The sequence below is a fragment of the Gopherus evgoodei genome, chromosome 18, assembly GCF_007399415.2.
Source record: "Gopherus evgoodei ecotype Sinaloan lineage chromosome 18, rGopEvg1_v1.p, whole genome shotgun sequence".
NCBI classification, from domain to species: Eukaryota; Metazoa; Chordata; order Testudines; family Testudinidae; genus Gopherus; species Gopherus evgoodei.
Genome location: NC_044339.1, coordinates 22,951,273 through 22,962,091, shown reverse-complemented (window position 1 = coordinate 22,962,091; position 10,819 = coordinate 22,951,273). Strand labels below are relative to the sequence as shown.

Genomic DNA, 10,819 nt, shown 5'->3' with positions numbered 1-10,819 from the left:
GGGTCTAGGGGTTGGATTAGGGTGAGGGTAAGGGGGAGTTAAGTTTAGTGTGTGGATTAGGTTTGGAAAGGGTTAGGGGTTGAGAGGGAGATTTGGATTATGGGGAGGCGATGGGGTTTGGATTCTTGGAGGCAGGTTAGAGGGTTGTGCTTAATGCAAGGGTTAGGATTAGCTTTAGGGATTAGGTTGTGTAAGAGTTTGGGTTCAAAGGTGGGTTAGAGTTAAGGGGTTAGGGTTATGGGCAGGGTGGGTGTTATGATATAATAGGGTGATGATCGGGGATCAGGGTTAGTTGAAGGGTTAGGGTGCAGGGTTGGGTTGCCTAGCGTGAAGGGAGGGGTCAGGGTTGGTTGTGGTGTGGGCTAGGGTCAAAGGTTAGGGGAACAGGAGTTAGGGTTTGGAATTAGGGTTAGCAGGTGACAGCTCAGGGTTTGTCTTTTTTGCTATTTTAATTGCTTGAGTTGACCATTGTGTATCATAATTTCCTGTAAATGTAGTTTAATTCCTTTTACTGACTTTTCAAAAGCATTAGTTTCATTATTATAACAACATCCCCTATGTTTTTATTGTGACATAGTAAATTACAGATTTTAATACTTTTTTTTTGTTTGTTTTTTAATGTCAGGCTATTATTTGTGATCATATAACTTCAATGGTGCCTGAGTTCCTTGGTTGCCTCAGCCCTGGTCCAGGAGTAGCAATGGGTGACAGATGGCGTCTGCCCTGTCAGTTTCCTACTCCATGAAATCTCTATATTAAATTTGGATATCAATAACACAAATGTTTTCTAATTTAGAAAAATGTATTCAGTTAGAAAATTAATTTCATGAGTGTCCCAATTTCAAATAGAGATTTCCCAGAAGTAGTACATTGCAACAAGACCTACCCCATCTGTCACAAATCGCTACTCCTAGACCCAGGCCCGCTGAATTGTGGGGGTAGCAAATTGCAGCAGGACAGCAAAAACTTGCCATGTAGGTGTCAGTAACTGCAACAGGTTGGAAACTGGGACAGAGAGACGTTTGTAATAGTAAGTCCTGACACTACAGCTGAGATGCTGGGATGTTTCCCCCATCAGACATCAGGCTTTCCACATTAGGGGCAGTGGGCGCCAGGCCAGTTGAGGGCTGGTCTTGGTTTCTGTTGTGAGCAGATTACTCTGGGAACAGGAGAGGGTGAGATGTGGGGCAGGTTGTTCAGCAGCCAGGAGCCCACATGCTTTTTCGTCCCTGAGCAGCTCAGGCATATAGGACACCTGCTCTAGCCATGGCTGTAGTGGTGCTCTGTGGCCAGGTTCTGCTTGGTGCCGGCTGCAAGAGATAGAGCAGCATCAGAAACAGCACAGCACATGGCGGCAGGAGCTGCTGTGGCAATCAGCCACCAGCCAAACCCACAAACCTGTCAGCCTGCAGCATCACCATCTGTCCTCCATATGCCCCCCCCACACCCCTCTCCATCTCTCCTCTGTATGCCAGAGATGCTCATCTATCCATCTCCAGACATCTGTTTCTCTCCGATTTTCCATGCAGCACCCAACACAATGAGGCCCAGACCTGAGTGAGACTTTTGGGTACTGCAGTACTGGAGCTGTAGGGTGACAGTGCATCTCTGGGCATCTCTAGTCTCAGCCCCTTTTCTCTTGAATCCAAAGCCATGACTCTAAGTTCACACCTCTCGGGTCCAGATCCCATAGCCCTGAAGATACTCAACCAGCCACTCGTGCTCTGTGATCCCGTTACAGCAACAAGAATCTCCCCAAACTCCCCATGAAGATGTGGGAGGAGTGACACCTTGAGCCTGGCAGGCAGCATGAACTCTCCTCAGCATGGCATGGACCATGCCTGGGGCAGACAGATCCTGTATGACTCATAGAAGACCACAGGGGAGGCAAGAGAGTGCATCTCACTGAGCCTGATAGGAGGTGTAGACCCTCCCTCTGGGTTGCATTTGGGCAGACAGACCCTCCCCCAAGATGGATCCTCCCCAGCCCATGGGAGACTACGAGGGGCCAGGGAGTCATTATCCAGCGTGTTGCTCTGTTGCAGGCTCTCCATGCGCTATATTGTGATCTCCCGCACATCAACTTTCTGCAGCCTGGACTGCTGTAAGGAGTGGAAGGAGGCACTGTTAATGAGTGATGGCAGCTACAAGGATTTGGGGACTCAAGATGCTGGGGTGTCGCAGGTGGGACAGTGCCATGTGTGTCCATCCATCCCCCTCCCCTGCATTTGGGCAGTGACCCCTGGTTGCTATTTCACACTTTAAGGGACAAATGCCACTGTTTGTCACAGAGTAATTTTATTTACTTCATCAGAACTTTATAACCCTCACCTTGCCCAGCACCTGCCCAAGCCGGTGCAATCACTCATGACAGCAAACACCCCAGAACATAAAGACTCAAAGGGCAGCAGCTTTAATGTGAAGCAATGAGACGCCACCTAGAGAACCTAGCGAGGGGCTGTGGTGAAGCAGATAAATTCCAGCGAGCCTGGGATTTCCAGCAATTCGGAATTGGAGCAAGAATTCTCTCCTTCCCTTCATTGTCTGGCAATTTCCAGGGAAGGGTATGGTTAGAGAGCCCTCCACAAATGGATAATTCCCAGCCCGCTGTGACCAAATGCACCCCTGTATTCACACCCTACACACTATTGTAACAATCTTTGGACAAAATATGCCTCTGAGGAAGCATTTGAAACTCAGTGATCAGTACTATCTTGGTAAAATGGCTGTAGCTACAGTCTACGTAAAGTTATGAAATTCCACCTAGAGGGTATTAAAAGCACAAGTTCCAATTCACGTAGCCTGATTAGGTGGAACTGGTCAAGCACACCTGTCCTAAAGAAAGGGATGTGTGTTTGCCTCAATTTGCATTTCAGCTGTAAACATATTCCACAGAGGACAAGCGGGGGAAGAAAGAAGCAGCATACACAGATGAACAGAAACAGCACAAAGCCTCCTTCTTCCACCAAAATCCATGTCTCCTTGCTTTCAGCAAGAAAGAACTTCACCTAATGTGAACACTCAGGAAAATGTTTTTCAAAGGGTGACTGAGCTATAAAAGTGAAGGGCAAAACATCCAAGTTCTCTCTCCCTCCTCATCTTCCTTTCACCTATGACCAGAGAAACAGCTGCTGGATCCTGGAAGCAGATCCTGGCCTGAGAGTTTGGGCAGCAATAATTACTGGAACCTGTAAGAAGGGACTTCACAAGCCTAGTTTGTTAAGTTTAGAAAACATTTTATCTTTATTTTTTCTTGTAACCATTTCTTCTTTAATGCCTTATTACTTGTGTTCACTTAAAACCTCTCTATGTAGTTAAATAAACTTGTTTATTCTTGAACCAAAACTAATCCAGTGTTGTGAACTGTAAATGGAATAATCCACAAGGTGGCAGATTTTTGTACATTGACCTCCTAGAGGTACAACAGACCTAATCTATCTGGCCTGTCCCAGAGAGGGCTGGACAGTGCACAACACGTTTTTGATGTAAAGTTCAGGACAGGGAGTGTGTTGGGGTCACTCTGCATGTGGTAGCCCAGGTCTGATGGAAGCAAAGTGTGACTAGTGAGTGCTGACAAGCTCTGGGATCAGAGTTGTAGCCATGCACAGACACTTGGGAGGAGAGGGGGGAGCAGCACGCCAACAGCCTATTTGTGAGCTCCCAAGTCAGCGCTATAACAGAGCAGCATGGTGAGGCACCAGGGCCGGCGCTTTCATTTAGGCGGCCTAGGCAATTGCCTAGGGCACCAGGATTATTGGTGGGCGGCGTTTTGCCAGAGGGGGCGGCAGGCGGCTCCGGTGGAGCTGCCGCAGTCGTGCCTGCGGACGGTCGGCTGCTCGCGTGGCTCCAGTGGACCTCCCTCAGGCACGACTGCGGCAGCTCCACCAGAGCTGCGGAGCAGCCAACCGTCTGCAGCCACGACTGCGGCAGCTCCACCAGAGCCGTGAGACCAGCGCGTGGGGTGGCGAAATTACCATGCGCCTAGGGCGCTCAAACCCCTAGCGCCGGTCTTGTGAGGCACACCCCCCATTGCAGGTCAGGTGACACAGCCCCGCACTAGACAGGATTGCAGCCTGGAACATCATACCTGGGCCACAGCAAGAGCCCCCCAGCTGCTGTAGTGTTATAAAACGTTCCCCAGTAGAACCTGTTACTTTCCTGTTGCGGGTGCTGGAGCAAGCTGATCACGTACAGTAACAGGGGCAAAAGGAAGGCTAGGGGGTGGGGAAGGTCTAGACAAGGCTGCTCTTCCCTCTCTGAAATGATATAATGAGTTTCTGACACCTTCCCGCTCCCCCACAATACACCCTGCTCTTTAAATACTCACAGTCTCCATTCAGGTGTGTACATACAAGTGACACATCTGCACAGAGGTGTTCACTAATTGGTTTGCTCAGCTGTTTCACATGCCTGAACTGGCCACCTCCAGGAAAGGGAGTTTCATACCTTTTAATTCTTTAATTCTCAAGAAACCTTCATATCCGATTAAGCGGGCTGTAGCCCATGAAAGCTTATACTACAATAAATGTCTTAGTCTCTAAGGTGCCACAAGTACTCCTGTTCTTTTTGCAGAAACAAACTAACGTAGCTACTACTCTGAAACCCTTCATATCTTCTTACAACACTTCCTAGGGTTTTACTGTGACTCTCATTTACCATATTTAATACATTATTAAAAACAAAACATTATCAAGTCTATTTTTATGATCACATGACTTCATTGGTGCTAGAATTGCTGGTGGGCCAGAATCTCTACCTCTAGACCAGAGGAGGGGCAGATGGCCATTGCTCCTGTGGAACCTCTTTTTAAAATTTACACACAAGTAAAACAAGATTTTGGTAATTTAGATGAAAAGTGCATTAAATTAGAAAAATCTAAATTTTATGAATGTCACCATTTAAGATAGTGATTTCCCACAAGTTGAACCTAAGTTCCCTCTAAGCTGCGCAGCAGCATATTAAGCACTGTGCAGGCACTCAGGGCTGCAGCAGGGAGATATGCCTCTCTTCCAGCCCCGGATCTGCTGCAGCCAGGGAAGAAACACCTATCCTGTGGCCCCAGCCCTGGAGCTGCCGCGCTAGGGAGAGGTGCCTCTCCCCCCAGCCCAGGTGCTGCTGCGCAGAGAGAGAGCTGCGGGGAGTCCTCTCCCCCCCTTCCTGTAGTCCCAGGGCAGCCTGGCCACAAACCCCTCATCCCTAGCCCAGAGACCACACCCCAAGATGGAGTCCTCACCCCCTGCACCCCAGCCCTGAGTCCCTCATCCCCAGCCCCACCCCAGAGCCTGCATCCCCAGCTGTATCCCTCACTCCCCCACACCCCAATACTCTGCCCCAGCCCTGAGCCCCGTCCCACACTCTGAACCCCTTGGCTCCACCCTGCCACATGAATTTTGTTATGTGCACCAATATGGAGGTGATGTGTGACATCACCTCCATATTGGTGCACATAACAAAATTCCTTCCACATGAGTGGGAAAAATTAGAGGGAACACTGGTTGAAACTCTGACAAAGCCCAAGCCATCTGTCACAACTCCCTCTCCCATAGATCCAGGGATGGGAAATTGTGGGTGTAGCAAATGTGACACGGCAGTTCTCCGCCCTCAACCCTCTCCATTACACCATTAGCATTACAACCAAAAAGCACTCCTTACAACAGCACCCAAAATTATCACTCTGCACAGCATACTCTGGCCCCTCCCCAGCCGTAATCTCACAGAGTCCCGTACCCAACGAGGAAGCAAATCTTGCCTTCATCCCTGCTGCCCTCTCCAGTCCAGTCTACATCAGCCCCACTCGATGAACAGAGACCAAGTAAATGCAGATAGTCACAGTTCCACTTTAGCACCCACTGCCTCGCATGCTTTTCGTCTGCTCCTACTTCTCTATGGTTCCCAAGACCTGGACTCTGGGGATGCACACCTAGCAAGCCTACCCGTGTCTTACAAAGGGAGATGGCACGAGGAGAGGAGAGGAGAGGAAAGAGAGTGAGAAAGCTGGCCAATGCACTAGAAAAGAGAACGAGAGACAGGGAGAAAGAAGTGGGAGGAAGGCAAGCAACTCATCACCTGGAGTCATCCTCCTAGATGCAAACTTCTGCTGCGGAAGACATACCGCTCCTGGCCAGAGAAATGAGCATCCCCTGAAAATGAGGACTTGTCTGTCTTGTAAGCATGGCTGGTCAAGAACCATTTCTTACAAACCCAGGCCCAGCTAATGGGGCAACCCTACCTGGAGCCAGGGGGGCCCTGAGCAGAGCACTCACCAAACCAGACACTCATCTCACAGACACAGCAACTGCTCCACTGCCAACTGGATGGCTCCTCACGTGCATCAACCATGCTCGTGGGCTCACTGCTCTCACTCGCTTTACATCGCACGAGGGCAGTAGACTGACGTTTGATTTCTTTTCCCTGGGTACTAAACCCAGCACAAGAAGGAAAAACAAAGTTATTGTGGAGATTAATGGAAGGAGGAGGCAGATGTCAGAGCCCTAGGGGGGCTCACGTCAGGGTCCTAGTGGGGCTCTGGGTGATCGCTACTTCCCACCACCCAACACAGATGTAAAGAGGCTGAATAGTGTCTGCAAAACAGAAACTAAGCAATTAATTATTCCTCCAGAAAGGTTTTTAATGACTTATGACTATAAAGGCAACACAGATAGAATAAGAAAAACAGAATTAAAGACCAGCACTGAGTGAGGATTAATACAAATGGCAAATTATACTGGAGACAAGCACAAGTACAAGTAATATTATGCAATAACTGCCTATTCCTATAAGTGCACATATAAAAGGTAAATAATATTGAAAATAGTTACAAGCGCATGCAATGCTACTATTACTGATTGCCTAGTAACCTTACATGTACTGCACCCACCCCAACAAATACAATTCTATATGCAATATTAATACATGGACTAACTATATTTTACTAACCTTAACCTACCTATAACTTTGTATAACAACTTATAAGCATTTATTGACTTTTATGATGGTAACTTATATAAAAGACAGGCACAGCGACATGCAAAGCTACTAGGTTCACCAGCACTGTACCCATTCCCAGCAAGGCACAAAAACATATACAGTTATTATATATTGATCAACTATTGACTATTACAATCTTTAAACAACTTCAACAATTTACTAATATAACTAAACTACAGTATTAATACAGACTTAAGATTAACCAGCATGAGCATAACCAGACCTCTTCACTTTAAAAACTTACCCTGAGTTCTTCCAAAGATACATTACCTTCAGTTGACCATTTCCTGCACTGCCAGGCATAGTCAGTCAGTGAAGAGCAAGTCCCTTTGGTTCAAGGGGTGTATATGAGCCTGACAAAGAGTGACCTCTTTTAGGTCAACGCACACACAGACACACACACACACACACACAAACACACTTGCGCCTCTGCATCTTATTTATATGGTATTTGCTGGCCATGTTTCAAAACACATCAACCAATGAAGGCGGCCAAATGTTTCCGTGTGGTATGTGCAGTTGTCTTGATCTTATGAACTGTGCACCTGTGCTCAGGTCATCTCTTTTCTATGGGGCTAATAGTGTTTAATTTTCTAGACTCAAGACTCTAGACTCAAATGAGATTCAAGAGGTATTTGGTTGCAGAGCATAGTAACCACAGGTCTGTATCTACCTTTACAGAGTTTCCTTTTTACTCTACAAAGCTTCCTAGTTAGATTACACTTATTCTTGCAGGATTCATCTGTACTCGCTTCACACAATTTCCAGAAGGTTGAGGCCTAACAAATATTTATGCACATTAATCACAGTTATCATCAGAGTGGGAAACATTCTATTCACCTCTCCCACGCGGCAGTACTCCGCCCCAAACCCTCCCCCCCATTATTCCTTTAGCACAACAACTAAAAAGCACCCCTTCCAACGGCACCCGAAATAATCACTCTGCACAGCAGACTCTGGCCCCTCCCCAGCGTAATCTGACAGAGCCCCGCACTCAACGAGGAAGCACAAGGCCTGAGAAGAGTACTACAGCGAGCACAGATGAGGAATTCAGACCACTGACTGCTTACTCACAGCCAGTTGTGCGGGAGTCAGAAAGCTGAGGATTGTTCATGTCCACTTCTGCCACTTTCTCCTCAGTCTAGGACTCCTGGAAAATTGCTTTGGAAGAGCAGCTGCAAAAGCCAAGCATGAGCCATCACTACACAAAGCAATACTGGTGCTTCGAATCTTGCCCTCAACCTGGCATCCCTCTCCAACCCAATCTACCTCAGCCCCACTCCATCAACAGAGACAGAGTTAATACCAACAGCCACTGCTATGCATGATTTTCGTCAGCTCCCGCTACTCCATGGATCCCGAGACCTAGCCTGTAGGGATGCACACCTAACATGTCTGCCCGTGTCTTAGGAAGTGAGACAACACGAGGAGAGGAGAGGGAAGAGAGTGAGAAAGTTGGCCAACACACTAGAGAAGGGAGAGACAAATGGGAGGAAAGCAAGCAACTCACCACCTGAGTCATCCTCCTGGATCCAACCTCCCCCTGTGCAGGAGACACTGTTCCTGACCAGAAAAATGAGCAACCTCTGAAAACAGGGACCTTTTCTCCCTCGTGACCACAGCTAGTCAGGAACCTTTTCATACAAACCCAGCCTTACCGTACTGGGCTTCCCTACCTGGACTCGTGTTGGGCGTGAGCAGAGCCCTCCCCAAACCAGACACTTATCTCACTGACAGCAGCATCTTCTCGGCTTCCAGATGGACAGCTTTTGCGTGGCATCAACAATGGTCAGAGTCTCGACGCTCTTGCTCGCTTTCCATCGCATCAGAGCAGTAGACTTTGATGCGCGACTTCATTTTCCTTGGTACTAAATGCAGCAGACGGGGGAAAAACAAAAACAAATTAGCATCTCTGTCTGCAATGTCACCCAGCCTCTTCATTTCACATCTCCCATATCCCACCGCTCAGCCCTCAACCCATCTCCCATTACTACGTTACAACTGCAACAAGAAGTCACCCATTGTAACGGCACCCAAAATACTCACTTTCCTCAGAGACTCTTGTGCCTTCTCCAGCCTTAATCCCAGAGCCTCGTACCCAACGAGGAAGGACATGGCCTGTGAAGAAAACTACAGCGACTACAGATCAGGAATTCAAAGCACTGACCTCTTACTCATAGCCCATGATGCAGAAAGCGGAAACATGAGGACTATTCGTGTCTCCTTAGAAGGATGTCCAGGCTGCTCAGGTCCACTTCTGCCATATTCTTGTCCGGTTGGGCTCCTGGACGATTCCTCTGCAAACTAATAAAGCCAAGCAAGAACGATCACTACACAGAGATCTACCGGTGCGTTGAATCTTGCCCTCATCCCAGCCTCCCGCTCCAGTCCCATCTACATCAGCCCCACTCGACGAATGGAGACTGAATAAACACAGACAGTCACAGCTCCACTTTAGCGTCCGCTGCCCCGCATGCTTTTCATCCGCTCCTACCTCTCCATGGCTCCCGAGATCTGGCCTCTGGGGATGCAAACCTAGCATGCCTGCCCGTGTCTTACAAAGGGAGACAGCACAAGGAAAGGCAAGGACAGACACAGAGAGATAGAGGGTGTGTGTTGGCCAACGTACTAGAGAAGAGAAAAGAGAGAGAGAAAAAGGAGGGAGGAAGGCAAGCAACTCACCACCTGGAGTCATCCTCTTAGATGCAACCTTCTGCTGTGGAGGACACACTGCTCTGGGCCAGAGAAATGAGCAGCCCCTGAAAACGGGGACCTTGTCTCTCTCATAAGCACAGCTGGTCAGGAAGCATTTCTTACAAACCCAACCCCAGCCAATGGGGCGGCCCCAGCAGGACCGAGGTGGGCCACAAGCACAGCGATCACCAAACAAGACACTGTCATAAACAGATAGCTAAGGGTTAATGTTCTTTTACCTGCAAAGGGTTAACAAAGGGAACCAAACACCTGACCAGAGGACCAATCAGGAAACAAGACTTTTTCAAATCTGGGTAGAGGGAAGTTTTGGGTGTGAGTCCTTTGTTCTTGGTCTCTTCTCTTTCTGGGCTCTGAGAGTGATCTTTCTATCTCCAGGCTTTCTAATCTTCTGTTTCCAAGTTGTAAGTACAAAGATAGTAAGACAATAGGTTTATATTGTTTTTTTGCATTTACATGTGTGTAGTTGCTGGAATGTGTTAAATTGTATTCTGTTTGGATAAGGCTATTTATTCATTTTTTTCTTTTAAGCAATTGACCCTGTATATTGTTACCTTGATACAGAGACCATTTTATGTCTTTTTCTTCCTTTTTATATAAAGCTTTCTTTTTAAGACCTGTGGATTTTTTTTTTTAGTGGGGGTCAAGGGGATTGTGTCTGCAGCTCACCAGGGAATTGGTGGGAGGAAGAAGACAGGGGGGAAGAGAGAATCTCTTTGTGTTAGATTTACTAAGCCTGACTTTGCATACCCTCTCGGTGAGGGGAGAGAGAGATTGATCTCTCGGTACTTGTGTTTCAAGGACTTGAAGCAGGGAATTCCTAGAGTACCCAGGGCGGGGAAATCTGGGAGGAGGTAAAGAGGGGGAAGGAAAGTGGGTTATTTCCCTTTGTGGTGAGACTCAGGGCATCTGAGTCTTGGGGGTTCCCCAGGGAAGGTTTTGGGGAGACCAGAGTGAGCCAGACACTGGAATTCTGGCTGGTGGCAGCGATATCAGATCCAAGCTGGTAATTAAGTTTGGAGGTTTCATGCTAGCTTCTCATGTTCTGAACTCTAAGGTTCAGATCTGAGTAGGAGAGTTATGACAGACACTTATCTCATTGAGAGTGGCATCTGCTCAG

General features: G+C 47.8%; 1 long non-coding RNA gene across 1 annotated transcript; it reads right to left on the bottom strand.

The window, feature by feature from the left end:
- Positions 1-720: 720 nt before the first annotated feature.
- LOC115637037 lies at positions 721-8,251 on the bottom strand. Its single transcript, XR_003997139.1, has 3 exons — positions 8,062-8,251; positions 6,264-7,340; positions 721-1,310 (listed from the first exon to the last, which is right to left on the bottom strand). It is a non-coding gene; the product is annotated as an uncharacterized LOC115637037 (long non-coding RNA).
- Positions 8,252-10,819: the final 2,568 nt, after the last annotated feature.